The following is an 8,643-nucleotide window of genomic DNA, read 5'->3' as shown; positions in this document are numbered from 1 at the left end:
AGATATACTCCATCCATTCGATAATGCAGTGCATATGAATTTTTTAGAAGTCAAACTTTGGAAACTTTGACCAGGTTAACACAAATATTATTTATATCTACAATACCGAAGATACATCATATGAAACTACATCTTATGATGAATCGAATGATATATGTTTGTCGTTCTAGATGTAAAAGTTTTTCTCCACGTGCCTGGTCAAACTTTGTGAAGTTTGACTTTTCAATAAATCTATATGCTATGGACCGAAGAGAGTACCTAAGTCGAAAGAGATCAAATGTGTGTGAAGGAGAAAGAGTGAGTGTGCAAAAAGAGTGTGTGTCTGGTAGAGAAAGAACGATAAAATAGAGAGAGGGTGTTTGTTTCTTATGCAAACATATCACTCATGCATGTCCGAGATAGAAAAGTGAGGTGAGGAGATACACGAAGATAGCTAGTGCATGGTTGTTCTCAAAGGAGAGAGACCCCCTATAGCACATGTCCAATAGAGGTCTGGCTAACAAGGGACAGAGGTCGAGAGGGACGTATGGAGATGGATGCATGGGGAGGGAGGGATGGGTTTGTGATAGCGATATCCCCTCGAGATCGTGAGGGGACTATATGGGCAGGAGATCAAGAGACGAGGTGTGTGTGCGAAGAAAGATGCCTCGAGAAAAGTCGAGATATACCAAGTGAGGGAAAGAGACAATGCGTATGTTTGTGACGGAGACTGAGAAATAGTGATGTACTTAGGGGGAGTGCGTGTGCCTACAATGGAGTGAGAGACATTCATACTTAGCTAGGCATGAGATTGTGCGTGTGTGTGCGTGTGAGATGGAGAGAGAATTAGGGAAAGAGAGAGAGTTTTAGATGGGTCTATCTAGTGCGAGGGAGATATGCATGTGTATGTATGACCTAGGGAGATGGAGAGTTCAAGAGAGAGAGGGAAGAGCCCCGAGACAATGGAGTGGTGCATGAGAGAATTACGGACAAAGAGCTAGGTAATTGGTGTGCGTATGATGAGTGCACACTAGATATTTAGCTTGGACTAGAGAATCAAACATTGTGTGCCAGAGACACCTATACATGGAGTGTGCATGTGAACTAGAAAACCGACAGAGAGGGAGAGAGAGATAGAGATAGCGATAGACAGATAGATAGAGAGAGGGAGGGAGAGGGACCGACAAGGTTTGTGTTCATATGCGTGCGATAGAAATGCAGATTGTTGGCTAGAGAGATAATAGGAGTCCAGGAGAGGGGGAGGTCGCACTTATGCATCGAAGACTGATATAAACCATGTTTAGATATAAATTTGCATTCATATTTGAATTGGAGAACGGTGTCTGCAATCCACACATGAATGGAGATATGCGTACCAAACTATTTCATTAATTTGACTTTCAGCATGTTCATGGAGTACTATAATACAACATGCTACTCAATTGAGGTGTTCAATTTTGGATTTAGTCCACTATTTTGCCTAGGTGAATGAGCTATTTCATTGAATCGATATATTTCATTTTGGGTTTGATTCCCATTTTTGAGTGGGTCAGCTATCTGTCATATAGTAAATCATTAGCAACGAGCATATAAAAACACATTAGTCCCGAGCATCATCTCACCATCTAGAAAAGAAGTGGCAAGCTAATATTTCAAAATTTGATTCGAATCGACTTGGTAAGGTAGACGTGGATGCTCGTTCTTTGAAAATTTTAACAAACCGCTAAACACCCTCTGCTCGGTGGAATTTGCCCGAGCAAATAAATGGGAGATGCAAAAAACTGGCGTATGTGGGACATGCATCAATTGGCCCGTTGTATGTCGAGGGTAGGTTCATAACTTCATCCAAGCGCACCTTCTTATCGGCAAAAATGACATGTGCCGAATAATTCATAAACCATGGACGGCAAAACACCCTCTCCTCGGCCAAAATCACACGCGCCGAATAATTCATATACCATGGGTGGCAAAACACCCTCTCCTCACCGAAATCATAGGAGCCAAATAATTCATGAACCATGGGTGGCAAAACACCCTCTCCTCGGCCGAAATCGCTCGCGCACACTATTTCAAAACAGAGCCTCCTTGCCCGAAATCGCTCGCGCCCACTATTTGTGAGAAGCAAAGTTACCATACTGTGCTCGACCCTCAAGACACAGACCCAAGCCCAGAAGCCAAAAGGCTGGGGTAGAACTATAATTTCCCCCACATTTCAAACAAATGTGTCCATAAGAAATGGTTCCCCCTCCCAATTCCCCATTCACACAGCATGGGCGCCAAATGACCTTCTCCCCGGAACTCCCTTCTCCCTAGCCGTGGAACAACAGCCCCTCCTCCATGGCGCCCCACCGCACCAGATTCACCACTGCCCTCCTCCCCAATGCCGGAGCCGCTGTCCGTTTGTTGTCGTGCACTATGCCATGTGCCTCTTACTTTGCCATGTGCCTCTTACTTCGTGCTACTGGAGCTGCCTCGACGACGACCGCATGAACCATACTGGAGCCGATTCACCCGCGATGTTGTGCATGGCGCCGGAGTGGCTCAAACTTTGGACGGGTCCAGGGCCCCAACGCTGCTTCCCCGTAGCCATCGACTGTTGCGACAAATCAGCTTTCCTGCCACCGGGAGCCACTGCAACCGCGCTGGCCTCACTGACTCGGCAGCTGAAGCTACCTCCTTTACCGGGCCGCAAGATAGGTCGTACACTCGTCTTAAAATCACTTTATTTAGGCGCCAGTCACCTGAATTTTTATTCTGGGCCAGTAGATTCCTAATGGGAAGAAGCACCCCTCGAGGCGTCAGAGCTCCTTGGCTGCCAATTTGCTGGTGTCTATCGTAGGGGTGCGGGGGTGAAAGTTCGCCGCAGGAGAATCACTTAGGTGGCTATCTTAGAGTTACCATGTCAGTGCTCCTTGAAGCTACTGCCGTCGCTGGATCTGGATGACGGCGAGTCTTTGTGGTTTGGCCGGGGGCGGCGCAACCATGTCAGTGCGGTGGGGAGGGGAGCGGGCTTTTGGTCGGAGCTCTCGCTGCCAAGGCGGTGGAGGCAGGTGTCGTGGTACTAAGTCTGACAGTAAGTATAGGGGGTACATATGAGGAGGCAACGTCCTAGCTACGGCAAGATTGTATGCAAGTGTTTACGAGTTCAGGCCCCTCTCGGAGGAGGTAAAAGCCCTACGTCTCGGTGCCCGAAGGTGGCCGACTGGATTATATGCGTGTGTGTTATAGGGGGTGTGAACCCTTGTGCCAGAGGAGGGGGTGGAATATATAGGGTGCGCCAGGACCCCAGCCAAAGCCCTCCCTCGTTATAAAGAGTTCAATGTACATAAAGATGGGGCGTTACTGATAAGGCCAGCCTTAAGTGCCTTAAATGACCTTAAAGACTACAGAGTGAATGCTTGCCCGTTGCTGTTCTGAGTGACTCCTGGTCTTCAGTAGGTCGAGTGGTTTCTTGTATGGTCGAGTGATTGATTGGTCATGTGACTTCGGGAAGGAGGGGTACCCGAGTGGTTGATTGGTCGAGTGGATTGCACTCGACGCCTTTATTGGGCACTCCCTATTGTCTCTTGAGTTTCTTTGCTTCTAGGGTAGTGACCTTGGGTAGGGCGTATAGGTCAGGCCTATGACCCTACCCCAGGTCTATATCATCATCATTAGCCCCCAAATGGATTGAGGTCCGAGTGGAAAGAAGGTTGAAGTTGGTCTAGCTTTGACCCTTGAGCTTCGCAAGTACTTACGTTGAACGGGAGGCTCATGTTGGAACTTCGGCTTCGTTTCAGTCGCCTTGATCGATTCAGAAGTTGCCGAGTGAATTTATAACGTCATCCGTCGACTGTTGTTTTTGACGCAGAATCTTTGGCGCGATTGGTTACGGCGTATCCTCGATTTCACGGGATTCGAAATTTCAGGGAAGCACACGGGGGAGCATGAAGCGGTAAGCGGGATCGATAGACATGAGTGCCTTGATCCCCGTGCCACCTTTTTCGCCATGTACCCAGCGCATGACTATTGCGGGATTTGACAGGATCGCCTGGGCCCACGGGTGAGCCACTCAGAAGTGGGTCCTTAAAAGGCGACGGGGCCGAGGCGCCTGCACTGTGCGCGTCCATTCTCCCTCCTTCTCCTCTGCTTCTCCACCGCATCTGGCTCTTCCGTTCTCGATGCCGCCGCTCCACCACCATGGTGAAGGACAAGACGGCAGCGCTGGAACGCGCGAAGAAGGCGACGGGGCGGGGAAAGGTAAGAAGACGAATCGGGGGTCGTCGTTGCAGTCGGCGCTGCCGCTGGATTTGGATGAGCTGGCTGAGTCCGGACTGATCGCCAATGGCGCTGCGCGGCTGCCGGAGGGGGAGAAGGAGCCGCAACCACGACCCGGTGAGTGCGTTCTGTCGCCACCCACGCCGACCGTGGTTTCTCGCTTCCCCTGCACCCTTTTTCCGGGGTTTCTTGAACTTCTTCAGAGCCCAACTCCATCACTTTTCTCTCAACACCATCACATACCTTGCCGCATTCGTGTCCATGTGTGAGAATTTTCTAGGTTGTCAACCGCACTGGGGTCTTTTCAAGCACATTTTCACTATCCGCTCTCAGTCAGTGAAGAAAGCAAACACGAGTGACGAGAAAACACATGTTATCCAGATGTGTGGGGGTTTGGGTATCCAGAAGAGGAAGAGGAGCTCTTTCCCTTCCATGACCCTTCCTGAGTCGGTCAGGGGCTGGCAGTCGACCTGGTTCTACTTCCAGTACATTGCAACTCCAGGCCAGTCTACTGGACTTCCCCCTTTTACCTTCGATCGTGTTTAGACCCCTTCCTTGCTGAAAGTGACCACTGCGGAGAGGGCGGAAACAAACATGCTGGTTGAGAGGGTGGTCCAGTTGATCAATGAAGCGCGACTGGCATGGATTTGCTGGAGGTATTTCTCAGTCGATGCATACAACCGCTCCAGGTTCGTGACCACTCTATGTGGATGTATTCTGGAGCCAATGACACCGCTCGGGTTCATCCAGAGGAAGTACCGGCCTTGACAGTGGCCCAGTGGTTGAGGAGTATCACAGGAAACAAGGACAACCCCAGAGGCGCCAGGAGAGTCGACCCCTTCAGCGACAGCAACCAGCCAGACAAGGTTCGGTCTTTGCCACTGACTGTATTTGGGTACATCTTCTGACCGTCTTTGAATCCGACTGACTTTCACTCGACTTCTTGTCTTGTAGGTTTACACTGAGATGTACTCGATGCCCAATGGCGAACAAGCTCTGGAGCAAGACCAAGAGGGAGAGGACAGCGCGGAGGAGAGCGGCGATTGGCAATCTCCGAACGACAAGGACGAAGAGGAGAGCGATGAGTCGGGAAACAAAGAGATGGTCAACTCACCACCTCGTTTGGAACATCGATCCAAACTACTCCATGATCCAGCGGGCGAGCGCGGCAAGACCGTGGCTCCGAGCACCCAAACTCAGAAGCGTACTCGGACTTCGACACCAGAGCCGTCGGAGAAAGTCGGCAAGCAGCCCAAGATCGTCCCCTCAAAAGCTCGGAAGACTTTGCCCAAGATTATGATGGATGTTCCTGTTGCCTCTAGGTGAGTGTTCTTTCTGTGTTTTCTTCCATCGACTGACTCTTCTGTTCTGACTGAATGGATCGTAAACTTTTCCAGCCCAGCCTCCGCCGCGAGTAACATGGACGTTGACAAGGCCCCAGGTGATGAGGAAGCCGATGACGCGGCCACCTCCAGAGCTAGTGAGTCCGCTCGACTCGAATTTATTCTATCGATTGACTTGCTGGTCAGTTGAATTTCTGATGTTTCTTTTTGTTGCAGCTCCACGAGACGTTGTCGTGCTTCCAGATGATGAATAAGAAGTGCCTCTAAGGGAGAGGAGGAGGGGCAAGGGATCAAGCGGGAAAGCGCCTGAGGTTCAGGTCCCTCAGTCGACACTGGTGCTTGAGACGGTGGTCGAGCAATCCGGAGATCTGGCTCGGACCAACATCACTTTCGCTAACCTGCTGCTGACTGATCGCCCATCAGGGTCGATTGCTCAGACCCCTGCTGCTCCAGTACAACTCCATGCGTCCGACCCAGTGGCTGCTTCGACTGCCTTTCCATCATCGCTCTTTATTGCGTACCAAACTCTAGACGACTCGCCGAGTGCTACCAGGGAGGCTCTTCTCTAGGTGAATCTTGTGATGGAGCAGATGAAGGTGGTGCACAAGGCCAGTCAGGTGGCTTATAATGCCAGCACCGCTCTGCAAACCAACTTCAAGGTTAGTTGATTCCCGACTGATTTTTTGAATAATGAAAACTGCCGCTATTGCTTCGCTGCTCATATGGTGCTCTTAGATGAGCGCCTTGGAACCTGTTATGTGCATCTATTATCATGGGTCTGTGTTTCACATCCAATCACCCATTGGGGTGTGTATGTCTTAAAGTTGTATAGGTCTTCCACTTCAGTCGACTTAGGTTGAGTCGAGTGTTTGTCCGAACCAGTGGGGGCACGCAGAGTGCACCCACTGGGTGTAGTCCCCGAGACCACGGTCGACTGCTAGCAGTCGGTTGGGGTCAGAGAATCTCCTCTTCTTTTTTTGAACTCACGCTAGACAGACTATGCCGAGTGTTAAACCAAACCAGTGGGGGCACGCTAAGTGCACCCCCTAGGTGTAGTCCCCGAGACTGCTGTTGAATGTTTGATTTGGCGGTAGTCTTAGAGTAACTTTCACTGTGATTGCCTTTTGTTTCTGTCGATTGACATATCTTATTTGCTGACTGCAGAGATCTTGTGATCTTGGGGCTCAGCTTTCTGAACTAAACAAGAAGCAAATCAGCCTGAACCTTGACCTGGAGCTGGCCAAGAAGAACCTCAAGACTACTCAGGACGAAGCAGCTATCATGGGAGGTAACCAAACGTCGACTGTCCACCTTGTGACTCGCACTTCTCCGTGTTTTTCCTATCAGTCTCTTTGAACCGAGTGATTTCACTCGAACAGATGTGCATAGTGAAAACCGTCAACTTCAAGCTCGTCTGAAGAATGTTGTTTCTTTAGAGAAAATGAAGCAGGCTCTAGAGAGGACGGATCAGGATCTTGCTGCTGCCCAGAAGGAGGCGCGAGAGAAAACAACGCTTGCAGACAAGAAGCTGGCTTTAGTCAGCAAGTTAGAAGAGGAGAACTCTAAGTTGAAGACTGTTGTCTCTGAGGCCAATCGAGAGGTCGAGCAACTGAAGAAAGACAAGGAGAGCTTGACCAATGAAGTTAGGAACCTCAAAGCCAAGAAGGGTGAGCTGGAGTCCTATCTGGGACAACTTGCTGCAAAACTGGTCCTGAAGGTTGAAGGTATTATTGTTCGATTGATTTGTTGCCATCGATTGACACGTCTCGTCATACTGTCAACTCACTATTTTTCCCAACTGTGCAGAACATTGTCAGGACTTTGAAGCAGAGACTGGGCGGGTTGAGACGGGTCTTGACCCCATCAATTGTCCTGTCAAAGATGATGTTGCACTGAATGTACAACGGTTGGAATCGCGCATGGACAGTGTAGTTTCTTATCTTGCCCGACTGAAGGCGGCAATGACTCGGGTTGATGCTGAACTCTGGCCTCAGGTGGAACTCTCACAAGACCTCGAGTCCCTGATGGCTCAACTGAATCAAATACCAGACCGAGTGCAAGAACGGAAGAAATCATCCACTCGCTATGGCGCTGACGTCGCCCTGTCATTGGTTCGAGTGCATTGCAAGGACGTCATAGAAGACAAGCTGGCGGAGCTCAAGGTTGTGAACACCAAAAAGCACACTTTCCAGTCCTTCATGGACACTTTTCTTGACGCCGCCACTCGCATCGCAGACATCATCGACCTTGACAGTTTATGCGGTCCAGCAAGTCCTTCTCCTGATGAGTGATCAAAACATTATGCCCCACCTTTATTTGCCTCGAAATGCCGAGTGATTATATAATTGTTAAACTCTTTCAGGCTTGATGCCTGAGTACTTCTACCTATTGAAGTTCTAAACTTTCATAGGGTTTATCTAAACTTGAATTCCTTTGAATATCATGGCTTTTGTTCTGGTTTTGAACTGTTTCTGATTGTCTTTCGGTTCCAAGTGGACTTGATCTTCTCACCCTTTGCCGAATGAAAAGTACATTATAATTGTGACAGAGCTCAGACGTGGAGTTCAGTCGACACCTCGTCGTCCTTGCAGATAGGGATGGTACATTGTACTTGTGGCATAGCTCAGAGGTTGTGTTCAATCGACACCTCGTCATCCTTGCAGATAGGGATGGAGCATACGTTGTATTTGTGGCGTAGCTTAGAGGTGATGTTCAATTGACACCTCATCATCCTTGTGGATAGGAATGGAGTGTATGTTGTATTTGTGGCATAGCTCAGAGGATACTAGTGACTTATGCGATTACGGGGTAGCAGCTAAGCCCCCGAGTAGGAGGACTACTTTCCACTCAGAACATTTTTAACTTAGGCAATTACGGGTTCGCAGCTAAGCCTCCGAGTGGGAGGATTGCTCTCCACTTGGAATGTTATTAACTTAGGCGATTACGGGGTCGCAGCTAAGCCCCCGAGTGGGAGGATTGCTCTCCGCTCAGAATGTTTTTAACTTAGGCGATTATGGGGTCGCAGCTAAGCCCCTGAGTGGGAGGATTGCTCTCCACTCCGTAT

Source organism: Triticum dicoccoides, chromosome 6B (assembly GCF_002162155.2).
Source record: "Triticum dicoccoides isolate Atlit2015 ecotype Zavitan chromosome 6B, WEW_v2.0, whole genome shotgun sequence".
Classification (NCBI taxonomy): Eukaryota; Viridiplantae; Streptophyta; class Magnoliopsida; order Poales; family Poaceae; genus Triticum; species Triticum dicoccoides.
The sequence above is the reverse complement of the archived record's forward strand: the minus strand, read 5'-3'. Positions refer to the sequence as shown.